The sequence below is a fragment of the Poecilia reticulata genome, chromosome 15 (genome assembly GCF_904066995.2).
Source record: "Poecilia reticulata chromosome 15, P_reticulata-male-v2, whole genome shotgun sequence".
Lineage (NCBI taxonomy): Eukaryota > Metazoa > Chordata > Actinopteri > Cyprinodontiformes > Poeciliidae > Poecilia > Poecilia reticulata.
The window spans coordinates 24,328,386-24,352,085 of record NC_088844.1 but is presented as its reverse complement, the minus strand read 5'-3'; the positions used below and the strand labels follow the sequence as shown (position 1 = coordinate 24,352,085).

General features: G+C 38.1%; 1 long non-coding RNA gene across 5 annotated transcripts in view; it reads right to left on the bottom strand.

The window, feature by feature from the left end:
* Positions 1–23,700, bottom strand: part of LOC103477299 (uncharacterized) — a 120,626-nt gene that overhangs the window by 30,174 nt on the left and 66,752 nt on the right. For all 5 annotated transcript variants that reach the window (XR_014091299.1, XR_014091298.1, XR_535617.3 and 2 more), the window contains one exon: positions 6,092–6,182. This is a non-coding gene — a long non-coding RNA (uncharacterized LOC103477299). The remainder of the gene's footprint in view (positions 1–6,091; positions 6,183–23,700) is intronic.

Genomic DNA, 23,700 nt, shown 5'->3' with positions numbered 1-23,700 from the left:
AAAGTCTCTCCCCTTTCAGATAAGCTATTTTTCTAATGAGGCATGGCAGAGCACCTAACATGTAAAGCGATCAGAAATCAGCTGTGAAGCCAGCTCCTCTCCCGTATCGGCACCATGTCTTCCCGTCTTCTGCTCCGTGGCCAACTTACTTATTGTGTGAAGTTATCTACAGCCTCCATGCTCCAATGTGATCACAAACACACACAGCAGAGAAAACTGAAATCTCACAGTTGCCTTCATCCCTTCAATGTTGCTATGGTTTTGCAGGCTAGCGACCTGCATGTGTGTCTGTGTGAATGCAGATCATTTGTACACATGGTTACCGGTAATTCTTTACCTTCAGGAGCCGGCAAACACTCAGGGATAAGTGCTTAAAGTGCTCGCCGAACAACGGACACATCAGCTCTGGTAGGAGAATTGGTGTGTTTGTGTGGATGCATTGTGAGCGCGTGTGCAAATGGTAAAATAACTAAAAAAGAAAAATCCGGTCCCAGGTGTTAAGAGATGGAAAAGGAGAGAAGTGAAAACTTACAGTGAATGCATTTTCTCTTCTTTTTTCCAGTCTTGGCTATATTTTTACCCAAACTAACCAAGAACTTGCCAAGGAAAATGTATCTTATGGATTTTTATTAGCTTTAAATCAGGATTACAAAATATACTAAACGTCCATGTTTTGATGAATCCATATATGAACTACTGAAATAAATCAAGATTTGCATGATATTCAGTTATCCTGAGATGCACTTGTACATAAGGCTTGCTGACAGCTGTATTCTGTACTTCTTGTTCATTCCCCCTCGGTGTGAGCGAGCTTTTCAGTATAAATTATGTCTGCACATTTATGTGTTTGGTTGCATGTTTTATTTTGGTTGTGCTTTTTCACAGTTTGTTACCGTGTTGCTTTGTGTGCGGCACATGTGTGCGTGGCCATGCTCAAAGAGGCACACCGCCCCGCGGATGTCACTCAGAATGCATTATAACCATTAATGAAAAAGTTAATGGGGCATTTTCTTACATATCAATTTACATCTGACTATTTGGGCGCACAAATGATGTCTGGGCGGTCGCGACCAACGCCATTCGGCATCAAAACAGAGGTCTAATGTGTTTTTGTGGACATCAAATGTTGTGAATAATGATGCGTCCACTGAATGCAAATCAGATGCTACTTGATAGGCTCTGATCAACAGTGCCTGCATGGAAACTTTCACCCACAGACACAATAAAAAAAGAAGAAATGGAGAGATCTGCCATCAGGAAGACAAAACATTTCTTTGCTGCGTTACACCTTTCAAATATGATGCAAAGCCATATTTACTATCTTGCATGAACGCAGCACACAAAAATGCAAAACAAGCCAATAAGTATGTGTGAACCAGTATCGTAAGCCAGAGGTAGCACACTTTGAAAATTTGTGATTAACGATATGCTTCCTATAATGCACTACCCAATGTTGCATCAGAATCATATAATGTCAGTGTTTCTGTGAAAAGCCTGTAGAGCTGCCATTGTACAACTTCTTCTACCTCTGAAAATTGCTATAACAAGGTAAGAAAAAATTCTTCTTTGAGCCAAGTCGCTGGTATTTTCTCCATGTCTTCTGAAAAGTATATAAACATGTGTGTATTTCTCATGACATATGATACATGAAATTACATGATACATATAAAAACTGCAGGATTTGTTTTTACCACAAGGTATAATCAGATCCCAATATGTGGTGACAACCGACTAGTTTGATGGCCGTTTATTGCTAATAGAAGAGTGAATTCAGTGCAGTTCTTCTCTTGTGCACCATAAGTGCTAAATTATTGAACTGTAGATCCAAGGAATCTTTCTAAAAAGTGTCCATGTTGTTTCTATCCCAGTTTGATGTTTGTGTTGCTCAGTTTTTGCATTGTAAGGTCCTGTTTGCAAAGACGTCCAAGTTTCTCTTATGCCAAGTAAGCAGTATTTTCTTTTGTGCTAAAGTTGTCTTTTGAAGAAAAAGCTTAAATATGATGCCTGCAAGACCCTGTGTAATTTCCCAGGCTGAGGTCAACTGATATAAATAATATGCCTGTATTTGAAAGATTAAAAGTTTTTATTAGACTCAGTAATTGGTATCTTCTTTTACCCTTTAGCAAGGAATCAATAAATTTGGATTATAATGTCTGGCAGACTCGGCAAAGACTCACTTTTCTTGTAAAAGCTACCATATTTTTATTCTAAGTGTTTTTGGTTTTCAAAGAGTTCAAGATGTCAACTCTCACAAGGATTTCCAGGTAGTTGTAAAAAATATTGTCCCACGGAATCATTCTGCAACAAACTTCATGTTAACTTGAGCAATAATCCTGGATTCTGATGTCTAGTTGATGCGTGATTAAAAAACTATGACCATTTAGAGTAACTAAAACATTTTTAACTTAAAATACAAAGATAAATTTGCGTATGTATGTTGCTTTGTGTGTACAATTTTCCTAATCTTCTGTCCCCAAGCTGTGACTAAATAAACTAAATAAAGAACATTAAGTCAGTTTACTTCAAGCAAGACAAAAGACCATTTCTTGATGATCCATGTTCTGTTTGCGACATACTGCAGTTCAGTCCACTATTTCTCGAAGATGGCCATGTTAACTTTGAACCCAAATAGTTTTGAAATCATCTCACCTTCATGATTGTGATTTTTAAAACTTCAAAATATTGTTATATTTATCAAACTGGTTATTTCTCTAAGATGTGGACAGTAGCTGATGCTTCACACAAACAATTGCAAATGTAAGCCACCCTGCAGTTTCTCTTTTTGCCTCTCATTGCACCGCTCCCACTCACTTCTTCCAAGCTCACTCCACTTTCATTATTACATTCCTTCACTTGTCGCCCCCCACCCCTCCTAATCCTGTTACTAGCGAGTGGGCAAGAGAGATGGGCAATAACCCAGCACGCCACTTTTTGACTTAGCGCTACCTGCTATGCTAATATCATTAATCAATGGAGCTCAGATTGTCTTTGCTGCGATTCAGAGGATCTAAGGGTCCCAGCGGTGCACAGGTACTTTTTCTTTTCTTTTTTCCCGCCCTCTCCCCTTTTCTTCTTGTTGCTTTTTCTCTGCCATTAAAAAAAGCTCATTTGTGAAGGCCCCCAAGATGGCTGACTTAATGATGGCCACAGAAGTTTTTCCAACAAATTTCATGGGGCATGATCCAAAGATAATAGCTTTTCAGCCCCAATGACAATCCAATTACCGTGCCAATCAAAGCCCTCGGCATGCTGTCTAATTATGATCAAATCTGGCTGTCAGCTCAAACACTAAAACAGCAGCTTTAAGTCCAACAAATCACAGTTTAGAGCTGCGGCCCTGTCTGTTTGTCCAAATGTAGGATTTAACTTTCAGTTTGACAAAAGAGAAAAAGAGAGGTTGAAATGTTTTGCGAGAGTTCACTGATGTGATATTTGACTCACAGCTTTCCATAATCTTATGAATAGCATTTTTAATAGACGTCTTTGTACATTCATTACTGGGAATATAAAGTAAAGAGATCCCATCCTCAAAAAGAAAGGAAAAAAAAACAAAACAAAACATAACGCATTAAAAGTATGTCTGTTCCCGCTTCACATGCACAGATGGATACATAACATGTAAAAATAGACACATAAGACCGTAACAGTCGCTCACACTTTCCAACAAACAAAAAGGCGGCATCAATAACACAAATGATTAAACATTCATGGCCTTTTCAGTGGAACATCTGCTGTGTATGGGCTCTAGCCTCGGGGACTGGGCTGAATCAAGGGGATTTCTCCCTGAGAAGCTCAAGAAAGCAATAAGATGGGGGTAGCAGGAGATTTACATGCGCTTTCCTCACACACGCGTGGACACACAATCGTACGCATGCATGCACAAGCGTACGCACAGACTGAATGCAACACCTCATGTAGAGCAGCTCAGATAAGCAGGTTTTTGCAGAGAATGATGGGAAAATACACATCTCTCACCAACATCTGAACACACATAGACACATAAGGCAACTGTATGACTTTAATGTGTGAAGAGAGACCTCCAACAATTCCTCCCATAATTTCCAAAGCTTTAAAGTTTGAATTTTCCTGTTTTCTGAACACTTATTTTAGTCGCTGGTGTCTTTGACTTATCTGAATCTATGCTACCTATTCAGTCTGTTTGATTCAGTGACATCTCGTGGCACCTGTTGCAGATTGCAATCGAATATAGCGCACATTCCAGTGCTACACCTATTGGCACCTCTTCCATTTCCTACAGAATACAGAAAAACTTTACATTTTTATTTTCATAAAAATTTCTCTTCTTAGCCGCTATTCAAAATGAGAAAGAAAAGACAACGTAGAAAGTATGTGCTCATAAATCGGCTCCCATCATTTTCAACAAAGTTCAAAACTGGAACCGTTTCAAATAAAGCAGGACAAGGAAACAGTTTTATCTTGCCATCAGAGTTTGAAAGCAGAATGTAAAGTGAGGTTAAAAAACCTCCAAAGCTCATCTTTCTTTCAGTTTGATAAATATAACAATATTTTAATTGGAACTTGCTCAGAAGTGACTAATATTGAGCGTTTCTCCAACAAACAATACAGATGATTTGTCAGATGAATATGTGTAAAACCTTATGCTCAATGTTAAGTATGGTAGACGGGTTGTGAGATGCTTAGAAGGTCCAGAGAAACTTGTTAGTGTGGACTTCAGTCTGTTTTTCATCAGCCGAAAAATGATAAAAACATATTGCCAGATCAACAAAGAATTGGTTTGGACACAAAGTCAACCTTCGTTCTTTGCCATCTCAGTATCCAGAACTGCATCCTACAGGAAGTCTGTAGATAAAAGAGCACAGCACTGAGTTTAGGACTGTGGGGAATTAGAGACTGTGAAAAGAGGAATGGCCAAACATCCCTCTTTATGTTCCAGCGATGTTTTATGGTTCTGGAGAAGAATAAGTGATGTCTTGTTGACCAAAGACATGTTACCAGCAGGGCTGTTGTTTCTTAATTTGTAGTGTTTATACCCCACTGAATAGATATACAAATTAAAGGTTTATTTATTTATTTTTTTTTTTTAGAATATAGCCATTGCGTAAACATTTTACTGCAATAAAAGATCAACTGATTATAAGGTTTTTTGCAGATCTTTCCTAGTGGTAGTAATAAGTTTGAAGAAGGTTGTATATATAAAGTACAATTGAGCTACTTAATAGTAACCAGCTACCTTTAAATTCCATCTCCGTTTCATTGTATATTTCTTGTAAATTAAACAATGCGTCTCTAATCTTAGAATACTGCACTTCATTAATGTGACAGCAACTTACAGACGGGAAAAAGTTTTGCGGGAGAATCGACGGATTCAAGACCAGTCTTATCCAAGGCATTCATCAGAGCATGGAAGTGTTGGTCTTATGGTTGAAAACATAACTGAATGACGCTTATTCAATCAGTTTTTCAAATGCAGAGAAACTGAGAGTGAGTAAATGTGCTCCAAGTTTCCTGCATTGCTTCACATGTTCACCTTGCAGAGCACCACATGGAGCTAACCCTTCCTGAGCCTGTAACCTCCATCGACACTCCTACAGCGCTCTAAATTATTTCATTCATAAACTTGTCTATATCCAGATTTCATTAGCAGCGCATTAGCTTCAGTTTTATGCTTTATGTTTATTACAGGCCTGACATGGTCTATAAATAACAAGTTAAACAGGGAAGAACACCAAGAATGGCATGGGCTCTGAAATGCTAAAGGGATTGGTCATTACTGCTGACAACCGCTAATAGACAACCCTCTGGGTCAGTGTCTGCAGCAGCTAAATCACATGCAGTCATTCCCAGCCATGCAGAGACAAAGATTATGGTAAAATCTCTCAATTAAAAGACAAGTGTTGATGATGAAATCTTGTTCATTTCTAACCAGTTGCAATTTGAAATAAAAAAAACATTTGAAAAATGTTTCTAACATTCATTAGCATTTCATTTATATGATTGTAATAAAGATAAATCCACAATTGCTTCCTTTGGGGCATATAGCTTACATGTATTAATTGAGAAAAAAATAAATACATTTTTCCCTAAACATCATCAAAGGATAAGTACATACCATTAGAGTCTTCTGTCCTCTTTACATGCAGGGATTTGCTGCCATAATCTGATGATCTGCTGAGTTCCATCCGACCTCCAGAAAGTACTTTCTGTTCAAAAAATACACACAAAACATTTTTTGTTTGCAACAAACTAAAAGTTGAAGCAAAAATTAGGTATTATGTGTCCATAGACTTAGACGTTCTTCATTGTCATTACACAAAGACACTACAGTCAATTTAGCAGAGACATATTGTTGCTGACTCCTGTAATACTCAGAAAACACAAAAATTGATGTGATTATGTAAATATGTAAATATGCGTCACTAGTGGAACTCAAAATAAACTGAAAATATTATGATGGATAAAAGATGGATTGGGGTGGGAACAATACGCATTACACAGACTAAAGGTATGTAAAGTTTGGAAGAGAATATTTTGAATTGTGAAAGAGAGAAAATGTCAGGTCTGAACCCACTGATGAAACTCTGAAGTCAGCAGATCAACTAAAGATTTTGTGGGTGGATTGTTGCAGAAACACGATTACTGAGTTTTCAGAACCTTGTTAAATCAAAGGAAGTGTCAGTATTCTCAGCACAAAGTTAATTATTTTTTGGCGCCGTTTAGCCTCCACCAAGGTTGCCCATGGTCACCAGGTCTATTTAAATATTTAAAGGCTCTCCTGATGTAGTCATAGAGGGGTAAGTTTCACATTTGGAAGTCTCAATTTTTGGCATCTTTATTTCATGAAGTTGTTGACATGTTTATGTTAGTCGAGGTTTCCAACTGGAAAAATGCGGACTCCTTGCTGAAGGTCCTCATCTTCTAAAAACAGAGAAGTTCACAAATCTTAATCCATTTCCTTATCGATGTGAAAATTTGTGATAGTCGCAAAATAGTTTGCAGATGGCCCCATAACCCTTCCCAGATTGATGGGCAGCAACAGATGTTTCTCTGCATGCTGATGTCTTTTCGTCTCGTCATTGTGTTAAACAGCAAACTGTTAAAACACCTGCTTTCACAGAGACAGTCACACTTGCTGGTGATTAGTTACTCAGCTGCATTTTATTAGCTGCACCTGACTTTTAATCTTAATTCCTATAAAAGATTAATTTTATATGGGTCTAAATGTTGAACCAGGTATTTTTAAAATGTTCCCTGGCATTAATGAGCTGAATGATAAACAAATGCTCCTTTCAGTAGCATTTGGCTAACACCTCACTGCAATTTCATGCCGTGCTGCTTATAATCATATTTCGTATAAAATTCTGATACCATAAAGCAGCAGAATGTCATGGATTGGGATAGCAACGCAACTAAGCTTTCTATATTTTGACACATGATGTGTATAATGGGCAGATTAGGAGCTTTCCATTTCAGCTTCCTCTGTGTCTCAGCCATCTGACACACGAAGAAACACCTTTTAACAACGTCACAATCACAAAGGTGAGGAGGCCAAATCCACTCCCACACGCACACATAAATCTTCCTTCAACACATAACATTTGTACACAGTCACCAATGCTTTTGTCACTGAAGCAACATTTAGATTCAGCTTATGACTGAACATGAGTAATCACTAAACGAGCACACCTTCCCCACACACACACACACAAGCATACACACACGGTGGCAAAAAGCTTGTCATTACAGTAATGTGGTAAACGCTATGTGCTTGATAATGTAGCAAATGATAATCAGGTTCCAACACAGGTCCACCTCTGTGAATATGACCGTTACAGTCACACAGCACTAAAATATTCTGAAACTGTAACCCTGGAGGTACTTAGCCTTTAGTGGTATTCAGAAGAAATTTTCAGAATAATTATTTCCACCGGCAAATGTGAACAGATTAACAGTGATGAAGTGGTAGACGACCTTTCAGCACTGACTTTGGACACCACTGAAGTAAGCCATGATGTGAAACTTGCATTTTACACTGCCGCAATATGACAAATTGAATGAGACACAAGTTACAATAAGTACAAATTAGCCGTTTTTACTCAGACTGCCCTAAGGTTTTATATGTAAGGGAGCCATGTTGGATTTTGAAGTCAGAGTTGGTGACAACCCTCAGATTGAATTCCACATAACTTTCCATTAGTTTTTCGGTCATCAAATTTTGAAATTTGAAATGATAAAACATGTAAAGCTCAGTTACTTTTAGAAAATTATGCCTTTCTTAAGGTTTAGTATATTCTACATAAATAATGGAATATCTTATACAATTAAGGTATTTCAAATAAGTTATTTGTTAGTAAGGTTGTATGGCATGCATTGTATGTCTGTGTATGTTCAGTTTTATTCAGACGCTCTTTTAAAATAAACTAAAAATGATTATTTTGTTGCCTATTGTTTCAGAACTAAAATAAAAACCATCCTACCCAAATTGCGCACAGGTTTACCATTAGCATTCCCTACTCCTTTTACAACTTTACCTTCTTAAATATATTCTCAATGACAGAAAAGGAAACCAGTGGTTAAGAAATGTAAATTTTAACTTGTAAGATTTCTGGGGACTGCCATCATTATCAATGTCACTTGATAAAAGTCACTATAGCTACACAAATGTCAGGTGTAAGCACAAACAGGCGGTCCATTTATTAAAAGAATGAATTATTTCAATGAACTTGATGTCTTCACTAAATCTACTCAAATAAAAAAAATAAAAGTTGTTTTAAAGGGCCGACTACATCTACAGTGTTGAACTAACAATTTGAAATAAATGGCAAAATGCTGTTGAAGTGCTCTAAGCAGCAATTACATGGAGATTTACCATGTCTGAGTATATGATAGCACCACCGGACCACTGGTGCTGTTTCTCATCTTCATCTACTAGTGCAATTACATCGTGTTATTGTGTTGTCTGTTGTTTGTTGATGGGAATAAAGTGGAATATTTCTGTGTGACCACCCACACAACCTGTTAAATTGCTCTTGAGTGAGTCAATGAAACTGAACGGACTCAAATTTCATTGTTTTTTGTATGTATGGGATAATAGCTTTAGTGGTGAGCCGAGTATTTTCTCAACAACAAGAAGCCCCTCGGATCTGTCGGCTCAATTCAATGGCCTGATTGTCTGAAGGGTCCACCGGGGAATACACGGCTCTTCTTTCATATCTTTCTCAATATTTCACACTAAAGTTCATATGCTCTGCTTTAACGAGATCCTCCCTCTCAATTTGATAAAAAAATGGAAAGCTGATGTAATCAAATATGCATTGTAAAGCATATTTGTTGCTGATTAAAAACATTGCCAAGTTTTGTTTGTTTTTTTCTTTTGAATACTTTTTTTCTTATTTGTAAAGTTTAATAGTGTATGTTTGCTCCCACCATCAATGTGATTGGTTTCAAAATTGCTAATAATTAAATAATTGTATGAGAGTTTAGGATAGGACAACATTTAAACTGAAAGAAAATGAGACAAATCAGAAAGACCCTGGACATGAACACAACATTAATGCAGTTTCAGCTAAATCCAAATGTGACCTAAAACTTCATGAGGTATAAACACTTTTGCAGGGCAGAATGTACAAGTTTTACCTGCTACAAGTAGGAAAAAAAAATAAAATAAATATGACAAAAAAATTGTTATGATTATTTTTTAATTCATGGTTCATAACAGGTTTTCAATAATACCTTTTTAACTTCCTGCTGTGCTCCAATTTGTATGTAAACAGCTGGGATCTTTCCATTTCTCAGACATCATGAACATTTTTGTGATATTTAGACATCATGGGGTGAAAGAAGAACCGCAGCCCTGGCAGCTTCTCGCTTCTTGATTTTTAATTTTTTTAATCTGCTAGCATTCATTATTCTTCTTTCATGTCAGTTTCAAAAAATGCAACTTTTGTCTTTATCATTATGCAGAGAAAAATACTCTAAATTGCTGACTTTGACTGAAAAGTATATGTGTGACTTTAACTACCAAGTCACACATATACTTTTAAATATGTAGCTTGAGCCACTGTAAGGATGTTAAAAGAATTCAAATGAATGGTTTTCCTAACCTCAGCCAACAAACAAAAATCTGTCTGCGAATAAATATATAGAATATAACTTTATTTAGAAAATTTTAAGTTATTGTTTTACATTTGCATACTTATGTATCGATAAAAAGTTCAATTTAATTTAATTTCACAAAAAAAGGGAAAGAAAATCAAATATTCTGTGCCTTTGAGGTTACAGGCATTCTTCCTGTCAATTTATCCATTCCTCTAAATCACATTTCACTTTACCAGTTGTTGAACTGTGGGCCTTTTGTCTCTTTTTAGACATTTTTTAAATTGGATAAGGGCCATTAAGAGAAACGGCACCAATCAGCCTTTAACGTCATTCATCTTTTTCAAACGCGGCCGCGCTCAAACAAAAACCTACTCAGGTTGTAAAATGGTCGAGATGTCAATTAGAAAAAAAAATCATCACTGGGTTTATTACTCAAATTAACAGTTCCTCTCAAGCATTTAAATAATTGTTGGTGTTCGCTGTTAAAAAGGAGCAGATTTTTTTCTTTTCTTTCAGCCTTACTAGTCAGACACATCTCCCTTCGGACTCTGACGGAGTGATTTTGGAGGTATTATATTCATGAGGGGTTCCAGTAATTGGATTAAATTGGTTCCAGAATGTAGCAATTTATATTATAATATCCCATTACTTCTAATACTGTTCTTAATTAATTAGCCCCCCCCCCCCCCCTTTTTTCTTGGTTGGAGTTCCTGATAAGTTAAGTTGGCTCAGGAGAAGATTGGTCTTATGGTGACAGCTTGCAGTTCGCCATCAGTCACACACACCTGGACAAAGACGACAGAGTCGTGGCCCTTTGTTGTAATGTTGGGGTTGGATGAAGATTTGGACTCAAACTCACCTCTGATGGTGGTATTACTTTAGGATTTATGCCTTTAAAAAAATAAATGACAGTTTTTATGTGTGTGTGTGGGCGTGTGCATGTGTGTGTGCACAAGATTTTCCTGACAGGGCCCTCTGAGCAAAGTTTACTACCATCACCTGTCAGCCTCTGTCTGCTTTAGCTGTACTATAAGAAAGTAATTCTCTTTTGAATATAACAAATTAATATCATTTTCAAACAATTTCCATATGCAAATATGATTTAATCAAGTAAATGAAACTCTCAAATGCTATGCCTGGGGGCTAAAAGCAAACTGTGTGTGTGCAGGAGTGTGTGCGTGTGTGTGTGTGTGTGTGTAGGTGTGTGTGTGCGAGTGGGCGAGAATCAGAGACATTACAGTGTGTGTATGTGTAAAATAGGAAAGAGTACAAGTCCAAGAATGTTTTAAAGCAATTTTTATCTAAATATTAAGTTTCACGTTGCTATTATTTAGGAAAATGCTTGAATTTGTGCATTTATAAAACTAAACAAGATCCTAAGTAAATAGAGTAAACAATGCATCCATCAGCAGTTCTTCTTGGTAGTGTAATGCCTAAAACTGTGACAACAGAAAGCTTATGATTTTAGACTAAACATATTTGGTACAAACATATTCTCTTTAGAATAATTTAAGCAATACTAAAAATTCCCTTTTTTTGTTTCTTATATCGTTGGTATATGTTAACATTTCTGCTTGTCTTGCTACTATGGGGTTTTACAGCAAAAAAAGCTGGTAATTTAGTTTAAAGTTCTTAAGGTTTAGCGTATGCTCAATGCACTGTATGAACAAATCACAGAAAATATTTAAAAATGCTTAAAATCAAGAAAGATAAGAGGCATTTTAGATTTCTGATTTCTGTTATTGTTAGCATTGTAATTTGTCAGTCAAGGCAAAGGTTTAGTTTTTTTTTTTTTTTTAGCCTTAATGACAATAAGTTAGAGGAATCAAGGTCTTACTTTAAAATCTGGGAAACTGTTTAGCATGGTAGTAGTACCATCATGCTGTGGGGCTGGATCAGTGCTGGTGGAACTGCTGTACCTCCAAATTTAAATATGAGTAATACTGGTTAAAATGCTTAATGCGGTGCATTTCTTACCTTGTGAGAACTAACTATGTACCTCTTCAGGTACAATGGCTACTTTTGCTTTGCATTGTCTCCACCTGATGGCACTGATATAGCGGCATGCAACTTCCCATTAGATTGTACAATCCTGTTCTATGCCCCTTTTAACTTTTGAGCATCCTCCCCTCTATATGTCTCTCCAGAGTCTTGGTGAGATTCATAGTCTTTTTTTTGTCTTACAAATTTCTGGTTGACTGTAGGAAAGCAAGAAGAAATTGTGCTAGATGTCGGTTGCACCTGCTAATAAAGACGAACACGTCTGTCTAAATAGATATGTATGAGCTTTATGGAACTGAATCTTAAGGGATCTGAACACTGAAATTACACCTATTGCCAAGTAGCTGCAGGTGTAGTTTACATTTTTGTTTCAATTGACTTTGTGGAAATGGTAAGCTATAATTCCTCTTTGAGATCTAATGAAAGGCTTTAACAAGTCGTCTCTAGCTTGCTGATAACTGTTGCAAACCGCTGAACTACAGGTTGCAAAGTTCAACATAAAAGTCACACATTTTCCTTTTACATCGTGCCCTGCTCCATTAGCACTATTAAAAGGAAGTTCACACTGTAAAAATGAGAAAGGTATTCAGATGTGCAAGTAATTATCATTCTTCACTCCTTTTATATTGATATCAGCAATTCATAAACTAATGCAGCTATGGATATTTCTCACTTGCAGTGTTAACAGTTAAAAGACAATCCATAATGATCAAGAGATGTTTTTAAAAGTTGCAGGATTTGAAATTTGTCCTCTCTTTTACAAAACAAGAGGTTTTGAAAAAGAATCAATGAGGGCAGTTGGAGATTAGGGTGATGGCAAGGAGACCTAGATTAACAAAATGAGTTAAAAATTCCAGTGGAGCCATACAAAAAGCTGGTGAGCAGTTGTGTTTAATTTTAATTTTTTATTTTTTTTTATTAATACTGTTTTTACAAGGTTTTCTTTCTTTTAAAGAGACGATTGTGACATTTTCTATAGCAGAAAACTTTTGGATTACATTTTCAAATTGCAGAGGGATTTTTTATTTATTTTTTTGCCAAGGTGTGTGGATAACTTGTGCAGAAATGTACCTAATTTTCTCTCTAGGTTCTCATTTCTGCTGTCCACTGTCATATCGCTGTTGTTTCAATTGTGGCTACCTAAAAAGTGAATTGTTTGAGTAAAACCTTGACAGCTATGCGGGTGTGGAGTGGGGGGTGGGAGGGTGGATGCGAGCAGCAGACAAAAATAAGAAAGTACCTCAGTTACACATGACTCTTTGAACCGTTTGCTGTTGCCTAGGAGAAGCTTATCTATTGTCACGCCGATGAGCAGCAGGAGTGTAATTCGACATTACATGAGGTCGGACACTGGCGGCTTACGGGTGTGACACATCCGTGACATGCTTCAAATTAACATGCGGCGGTGTCAATTAAAAGCATGAAATGCACTTAGGGAAGGGGGGGGGGGGCTGGGTAGCTGTGAGGCCTTCTTGAGCTCCGGAAACAGCCTGAGACAAAGTGAGTGAGGACGTATTGTTGCACTGTTTACAAGGAGCGATCACCAGAGAGACCGTATGTTAATTGAAGTATTTCACCTGCTTGGGAAAAAAAAATAAAAAATAGGTAAAGTGAGATTATAATAAAAAAAATAAGTTAAGATTCCTATAGATTTCCAGGATTATGTGCATGTGGTTAGAATTCCTCACCAAGCCTTTAAAGACAACGTGTGAACACGCGTTTGTTCTCTTGCTTTTGTTCCCCCTTCCTGTTGTTGTTGTCTCTCTGCATATTGGCTCACAATATGCAGACCTGCTTGACATGCTGAATAGAAACAAAAGCAAAAAAAAAAAAAGTGAATTAAAAGTAGCTGAAAGGACGGATGGTAACAGACATATAAGCAGGTGATGTGTTGGCAAAAGGAAAGAGCGGGAGAGCCTTGCACCGTCTCAACTTCTGCTGCTCATCGTCGACGGTGTAATAACAATATCACTCATCTCATATCCTCAGCTTACTTTGCCCCCCCCCTTCTTCGTCCCCTCAAAAGCCACCCCCTCGCTCCACATTTATCATATTCATTTGATATTCAGGAATAAATGTAGCAGAAAGAGAATAATGCACCTCCTGTACGCGCCGTTCATTACAGATACATTTACATGGGGGTTTGCCTTCATGGTTTCTAATGGAGGACTGTTCACTGGTGTTCCTCACATTTGTTGGGGAAGGGGTGAGGTGGGTGGCGGGCGGGGGTGCCGGTATAGTTCTCCTCACATTAGCGCTATCTGTGAGCAATGATAAATGGGTCGATCTTTCCATCTCTGCTGTCACATTCATAAAAAAAAGAAAGAAAAGAAAAAAAATGGTGTTCGTCAAGGGAACTCGTAATATCCGCAACATGTATCCATCAAGTCTTACTTGAGACATATTGAAACGATATGGTGAATATACCTGAGTGAATAATATTTCATCCATGATAATGCAGCAAATACCAGCTGGAAAAAAAAAAAAGAATCTAAATTTTTTTCCCCTTCCCCCCACCATCCCAGCTCCAGAGGATGGCGAAGGAGGAGGAGGGCTACTGATCATATTCAATCTGGAGGCGATCATGTAAATAGCCCTCCATCTTGGGGAGGCGATATGCAAAGCAGCCCGTCTCCCCTGTGTCAGGATCAGATTAATGGAAACCTAAAAGTGGGAATTACGGGCCTTATCCGGCGTGGCGTTCCGGGGAGGGGCCGGGATACAGGCCCTGGGGGAATCTGCCTGGTTCAAAGCCCATTCCTCTGGTTAAGGAACTCGCTAAGATCCATGCACCGAGGTGAAGGGTAATTTCCTTTGATATTCAGCAATGTATTACTGTATGCAGTGTGTAAGCTGCAAGCTCCACTGACACTGAATGTATGCGTGTATCATGCAAATGTATGCAGGCACAAAAAAGCTTGCATAGAGAATCCGTGGACACAGACATCAATATAAAGAGCCGACATAGAAGTGCATGGTCACAGTCTTATGGTGAAGCACGCAGATCTTCGCCAAGACTGTTTGCTTGTCATGCTGAGGAGAATTCAGCATGATTTGTATGACTGTTGGTTGGTTGGGGACAAAGCCACAGTCACAAACAATTCAACCGGGTTCTACAACAGTGTTAGTCAGCTGGCCTTGGAATATTGGGCTGGATCAAGATAAAAGAGAATGAGGGTTATTACCAGAAGTATATGCAAATCATAAAGACCTCAGTAAGTGCAACATAATGATGAAATATACACACTAAGATGTTTCCTAAATTTGTACAATTTCAGTAGTTTTTATAAAAATAACCAAACATAATTAAATGAATGAATAAATAAATGAGCATATTTCATACTAATATTCTGATAGCATTTACTATACCAAAAATAACCAAATAAAAATATTAATATTGCTTGTTGTAGGCTTTGTACACCAAAAATCTTAATTCTCCAAATAAATGTAATTTTTTTCTAATATTATGGAGTTTGTATTTAAAAAATGGGGTACAAACTTTCCACATTGCTAACATGTTTTTATATAGCTGAACATGAAATATACAGATATTGCTCCAAAATAATAAAAAATTATAGTCCATTATCACCATCTCCAACTCATGAAAATATCCAATTAATTCTAAAAAAAGACTGTTTTTATTATTTATATTTATACTCCAAAACAAATAAGTAAAAAATAAATACTGAACTATCAAGTGTTGCAGCACCTTTTTTTTCTATTACAAATAAAAATAACCACAGACATTTTTTATTCTAATACTTAAAATATGTATCTAAATGTTTCTGGGGTTTTTTTGTTACAAAAACTTTATATTTCCTCAGCTTTTGCTATATTTTATTTATTTTATAAATGTTTTTGTCTTTAAAATTCATAGGGTGACAAAAACAAAACTAGAACTTCCTAAAAAAGTAGGTTAATTTGAAGTGTTAAATCACAAAGTGCCTGGTTTCCATCGACCACATTATCCGGCTCCAGGTCATAGTTGAGTTTTTGTTTGTTTTCTTCTGTGGCTATGAATGCAGCCTTGGGTTTAGCACCCCTTCAACTTCCACTTCTTTTATTCACAAGAAAATATTTGGTTTGTGTATTTTATCAGGTACATAACAGTTTAGATGCTAATTAGCAACATGCTAATTACATTACATTGGAACCGCTGAGGCTGTAAAGCAACAAAGAGGCGTGCTATGTAACCCTGAACCTGGCCAATCAAAAACAAACTATGAGCGGGATGTCCCTAAAAATATCTTGCATGTGAAGAAGGATTTGGGAGCAGTGGATTTCAATATGGCAGCTTCTCTTCTGGCTTGATCCACAGGGTTGCAGGTTTTGTGGGCTCCACATGGATATGACGATGAGCCCAAATCTATTACCTGCCTGGCATGTCAGTCTTATCGAGGCCGTCCACAGTGTGAGGCTCTGCAAAATGCACGGCAGGTTTCCCAGTGAAGATGGGTGATATGTAATCAAACAGCTCGTACACACTCACACACACGTACGCCCGCACGCATACATACATACCCACAAAAAAACAAAACAAAAAAAGAAGCTCACAAACGCACTTCATAATCCGGTAAACTCCAACGGGGGATGGAAAATTACAACGGAAAAGGCCGCCGTTGGATTTCATTAGGATGTGCTTGAAGTGCTACAGGAGGATATTAAAACAACACACCCACACCTCTTTTTTTTCCCCTCGTTCATGCCGGCTGTCTCTCCAGGTTCCTCCACCCTCTTCCCTTTCCGTCAGCCTCCTTACTATTCACTCAGATCCAATCAAGACTTTGGCACTCCTCCAGCTCTCCCACTCCTCCTCCTATCTCTTCTCCCTCCTTCCTTAGGGTTGCTTAAATTTGAATTTTAATATGTGCCCTACCCTGATGGTGACATCACCGTCTAACACACACACACATACTCTAACGACATCAAATAAACAATCTGACCAGACGACGAATCCTCTTCATTGGTCGCACAGCTGCTCACAATCTACACTGTCAACAATTTATCAAGGAGGGGCCGAGTGTTCCCCGCTGCCTGTGTTACTCTGCATATTCTTTGTGCATTTAACACTCTTCAAAACCTCCCCCAATTGCTTTCCGCAATAAAAACTTGACCTGTGCATTCGCACACCTGAGTGTCTATCTGCATGCGTGTGTGTGTGTTTTTGCTGCAGTTAGAGCATGTGGCTCCCCTCTGCTCCCCGACATTAGTCCAGACAAGAGAATCAGTGGACTATTGAATGCAATTACAGCGCACGGGCCAGACAATAAAGATTGATAGTGGCTTCGTCTTGTATCACGCACCAAAAGTAGCAGAGGTTAAAGCGTGCGAGCCTTGAACTACCGACATTTTAATAATGATTGAAAATATGCCACCAGACTGAGAAGGAATGCTTACATGCTGCTCCCAGCGAAACAAAACAAGTTTTCTTCATTTTTGGTGCAATATTCAAACAGATATTCAGCATGTCTAAATAAAAAAAATAATAATCTTTTTGACTTTATTGCCTTTTAAAAGTGTAAAGTGATCTTAAGCTAGAAGTAATAAGCAAAATAATGTTCCAATATCCATGGATTAAAACAGCTCATATGTGATTTCTATTGTGACTTCATAAGTATTCTCACCGCTTGAACATGCTCACATTTTTTAACATGTCAAACTTTAATATGTTTTATTTGGATTTTAAGTGATATATCAACAAAAAGTAAAACATTTTTGTTATATTGCTAAAAAAAACAATTCAGGAAAAAAGTTTGTTAGAGGATGAGGTGGAAGTTCTCCTACCAGGACAACAAGCCTGACCCTTCAACAGACCGACAGCTGAATTTTATTAATACAATTAGTAAAATATTGGCATCTTAGGCTATCGCTTTCATTAAAGCCATAGGACAGGAAATGCAATCCAAAAACACCAAGGGGTCCAAAAGACACCTGTTAAATATAACAAGGCTACACATAAACCCAAAAAATGGTCAATGGACTCAGCTGCACATAAAACAGTGTGGTAGTAGTTACTTTTTTCAGCTTCATATTTAAAATGAGGGAGGAGCCGTAACGAAGACGGAGTTGTGCTGACATGCAAGCACACAAACATACGACATAACTTACTTTTTGGTTTCAGTACATATTGCCGCGGTTCGTCGTGTGTGAACCCTCGATGTTCCTGCTTCAGTTGTCATATCCATCCTGGCTTGCAATTTTCAGTGTTAAACATTTTCCCGATTCAGATAATCAAACAAAGCTATTTCCGGATTACGGCGCGCCGGGAGGGAGTCACGTGATGATGTAATGACGTAATAATTGAGTCTTTTCTATTAAATTTAATATTGTATTTTTTTTTTTGTCACAGGTTTCTTTTTTTAGTATTATGTCAGTATTATCAACCTTTATCACTATTTTTTTCATCTTGCATACTTTGATGTGGGTTTACTTGGCATGCTTCTTGGAACAAAAAATGAACTTTTTGTTGAATTTATTGTTTGTCTTCTTATAGGTGGGGCCTGTGAGTGACTGAAGGAGGGGCACCTGGAGGTGATGGACTTTTGAGATGCTATGAAGGTACTGCTGTTCTGATTTTTATGTCTGTTTTTTAACCTGACTGGACATCGGTTGTAAGTACTAACAGCTTCTTCAACTTGTTTTCACCTGAAGATGAGCACAATAAACTCCATCTAAAGTGAACTACGGCACTGGCCTATCATTTTTGTGAACACAGACATTTACAATATATCTGCCTGCTGGACTAAATTGATTTTGTCTTTGTAATTTTAAGTGAATTTATTTTTCTTCCAAACTTTCACGAGACACTTGACAGTGTCTCAAAGCATCATAGTCCCAAAGCTACTCATGCTCAAATTAAGCTGCAGAAATAACTGACTGCTTTCATTACTGTTTGGTGATTTATTCTGATGTATCACAGCACATTCGGCGTAAAGCAGATGTCCACAAGACAAAAATGAGCTCAGAAGTGACAAAGACACTTTAAAATGGTCACGTGCCAAAAACCTACAATGCATCGTGAGGAAGGAATAAAGCAGAACGCTGACCGAGGACAGATTTGAAAGAGGAACACAAGAAAGAGTGGGACAGAAGAGACAAAGATGACAGGAGAAGAAAAAGGACAAAAGAAAATAAGATTTTGCATGTGTGAGTGTGTAATTTTAAAACGGAGTAGCAGTCACAGGAATAACAGAGGATGAGTGACAGAGTGATTGTTCTATTATGTGGCTGACTGGCCACAGCCCTCTAACATATGAGCATGCATGTATGGCAGCTGTCGTCTGTTGATTATTTCTGTCCTATTAGTGACATTCTTGTTCAGTCACTCATCTTTTCCCTTCTTTTTAACGCTAACCAGAATAAACGCCTTTGTCTAAAACAACACTGTATAACATCACATCGTACAAAACCTCTTTTTTTGTTGTTTTTTACTCTTACAGAAAGGTTAGCATTTAAAATATACACTTATTTTATACATTTTTATAGTGTTTTTTTCTGTGAAGACTTTTTGTTTAGAGAAAATCATTTACATAATGTGCTGTATGCCATGTCCATCAGTCTATAAAGCCAAGTTTAGTCAACCAAGATGCTAAGAAATAAAAACAATTATATATAGCTTTCTAGAGACTCCTTTATACTAGATGATGTTAGAAAAAGTTTCCTTTCTGCCTTCAAATTAGCCTTGATTAGCTGTACTATAATATGTCATCAGAGCGCCTAGCAAATGTATCCAAACACCTTATAATTTTCATATTTTGTCACATTATTTAACCAAAATTTGATCTATTTTAGTAAGGCTTTAAATAGACCAGCCCAAAGTGTATTACTGTGACGTGAAGGGAAAGGAAACATGGCTTAAAGTTGTGGAGAACCTATAAAATAGTATCTCAAGCTTCTAACATCTCACAGAGCACTGTGGAGTCCATCATCTGAAAGACTATGGCACAACTGCAAACCTACCAAAACATTTCTGTCCACCTGCACTGACAGCATGGAGAGCATTAATCAAAGAAACAGGTAAAATACCCATAAAGGCCACAAATCCTGCCTTTAAGACAGAGCGGCTGAATACAAATGCAAGCCATGATTGATTTGGAAAACTAAATGCACTTCAGTCTGCGCAGTTTGTATGATCTACAGATCAATAGGTATAAATACCTTTACAAGGCACCATATGTTAAGGCACCTATATCTGAAACTAATGCAAAAATATTGAACATTTTGGCATATAATGGCCCACTGCTTACTTAAAATAACTGAATACAACTTTAGTTTGAGTCATTTGGATCTTGTGTCAGGTTGAGTTAAAAATAGCCAATAAAGAGGTGGATCGATAATTTCAAGGGAATTTTATTGAATTTACTTGCAGCTAAAACCTGGTACAAAACAGCAAAACATCTGTTAGTGAACACAACTAAACAAAGGACATTGATACAGTCACATATTTACAAATGAATCACCCTCTTCAAGTAATACTTCAGGAACAATATAAACTAGTTAGAACCAAACAGGACTAAAATATGCTGGCATGCAATCTTTTGATGCATTAATTGCATGAGCTGATGTCATTCGACGGAAACACATGCATGCACTCCTAACCCCTGTCAATAGCCAAGATATGGGAAGCGGACGGGATGAGGGTTCGCAGATTGCCCGATAAAAGCCAATATCCTGACACATATTTAAAAGGCTGATATTTTAGTAGTAAACATGTAGGATTTATGCATTATTTGACAACTCCCCCGACTGCCTTGTTGGGAGCTTTCCGTTAAGATGCTTATCTGAAATGTCAAAAAGAATTATGCTGATAGCAGTTGGTATGAATAGGGCCTCCGCCATCCCCCGATAAGGACACGTGTGGACTCCAGCGCTCTCCTCGCCGACACTGGATTTCCTGTACATCTAAAAAGGCGCCTAATTCCACACTAATATGAATATGCCACCCACCTCGCCAACCCCCGCCTCCCTCCACACACTGATGGAAAGAACTGCGGTCCCTACTGAACCGATTCTTACTCTTCTTACCTCTGCCACGACAAAAATGCCACCATAATGTCAGAGGAGATGTAACGATTTAGATTCCGGCGATTGTCCCGTGTCAGGCGCACATCCCTCGGCCCCGGACAAGTTGATTAGAGTTGGGACATCAAAAGAGGCTTCGGATGGAGATAAGAGGGAAAGGGTTTAGGGTAGGGTGGGGTGAAGCGATATTAACGCGCTTCCCGTCAGGAATTAAGGCGACAGAGGAGTTTCAGCCAAAGTTCTGTCTGTCTCGTCTTCTGCTATCTTGAAAGAGATGGCAGTGACTCCAGCATTTTTTTCTTGCACAGGAGCAGAGATAATCTTAGTCTTGTTTGGATCAATTAATGGGGAGACAGGGAAGCCAGAGAGTGAAATGACGAGGGAGTGCAAAAGTCATCCCAGTGTGTGAGTGTGCTGTGTGTACTCTAGGTTCTTTATAAGCAAGAAAATCCTCACTGAGAAGGAAAGAAAACTAGAGTCAGTCATGTTGGATAGTTTAAAGTTCTATTATACCCATTTTACTTGAGCTAAACATATATTTCAAACAGACAGGTTGTTCATATGCCTTCTCTTAACAGTCTGCCCTTTCTCTCATCACCTCTGGTATCTCAAGTTAACACTGCAGCCCTTAGAGGTCAAAAGAGACACTGTGGCGCCAGCTGTCCATCCCAAAGAGGACAGAGGGGTTGTTTGCAAGGGGGAGAAGAAGGGAGAACATTAATTATACATAGGCCGTATTTTGCATAGCTCCCCTCCTTTGCCCCCTTCACACCACTGTCAGGCCTTTGTAGGTTCAGAAGCAAGGGCTGCATCCGTTTCATGATAGCATCTCCAATAACAATTAAGGTGGAAACATGTAATTTGCCAAGGAGAAAAAAAATGTCGATACGCTCTCTTTCCTCTGCATACTAAACACTACAGTAACTGCAGACTTCAGGCTACTGAACTGAAGTCACAACTTTGGTACTTTTTTGCCACACAATTGTCTGTGTGGATCATTGCCATGTGTTTTTCTGATGTGAACAAGCCTATTCTCAACAGAAGCTCACAATGTGATCGTTTCCTTGCAGTGTGGACAAAAAAAAGAGGAAAGCAGAAAGGTCTTGGGTCTACAATCAATTCATCTAGCCATCCATCATCTTCTGCTTACATCAGGTTGCAGGGTTAACCTTCTCCTCAGAAGCAACAATCTTCAGATCCTTTTGGGGAATCCTAAGGCGCTGCAAGGCCAGTTGGGAAACGGAGTCCCTCTAGGGTGCTCTGGGTCTGCCTTGACAGCCTCCTTTTGATGTGGAGAATAATCAACAAGGGTGAGTCAAGCAAATTTCAGCTGCTAGTTTTCAGGAATTGATTTGGTAACAATCGGTGAGACTAGATATGTCAAAGCGGTGGTAAACAAAGAGCTTTGCTTTTTGCCTGAGCTCCTTCTGCCCCGCTACGGGGACTGGAGCAGCGCTCACATTACTGCAGTCAAGGCCCCCTGCATACGAGACAATGACTGACCTCAGACCCACTGACAGCGATTCCCATTGTCCACTCCCCTGCAGTACACGCTGAAGATCATAGTACGTAGATGCCATCAGAATCACACAATTTGCCAAAGCCAGATACAAAACCCAGACATTCACAAGTCAAACATCGTTCTTTCCACTATTAAATCTAAAGATCTGTCAGAGTCCATCTCACTTTTTGCCAATTTGAAGCTTTTACTTTGGTCATACAAGGTCAGAACAGCCCATTTGTTTGACAGCCCTTTGTTTGATTTTAGCAGTGTGACCAACATTGACCATAGAACATTTTAAGTTGTAAAAAACAGAAAGTTCAATGTTTTTTTTTCTTTAATTCTAGTCCACATAAAGCCACAAACCAGTATGATGAAGGATAGAACAAGCTGATCAGGAGAAAACCAGCTGATTTTAATTATTAAATAATTAATTGCTGAATCGCTGATTCTGATACTGGATTTCTGTTAATGTCCTCCAAAAATGCAGTTTCTTCATGCAAAATGAGAAGAAAACTGGATATAAAAGGCAAAGTGAGGTTTGACTAGAACATTTGAATAAAACTGATAATAGATGGACAAGTATTATGGCACTTAGAGATAATTATTATGCCCCTGACATTATATAAAAACGTCTCTTTAATATTTTCTTTGTAGCAGTTGTTAAAAGTCACAGTTGACACTTCCTGACATCAGATATTAATGTGTTTCTGATGAATACTGATACCAGCTACAATTTGCCTTTGGGTCATTGCTACAGCCTTCTACCAATATTTCTGAAGGACCCATTGAATGCACCACTTTTTTTTCTTGTGAAGATGTTAAAGGCCACACTCTAAACGAGGTTGACTTCTTTTAAACAGATGTTTTTAAAACAACAGCAGTTCCTTGTTTTTCTCATCTATTTTTATTCCAATAGGAAGAGAAGCGGGATCGTGCTACATTTCATCCAGAAACTATAGGCGTTTTATCTTCTCTCCACTGGGAAAACAACCAGATCCTTTAAAGTATGTATCCAGGCTGACCCCATCCTTTCATCAACAGTGATAAAAGCTTTGCCTTTACCTCTGATGCTATCTTTACCCCCTTAGCTTCCCACC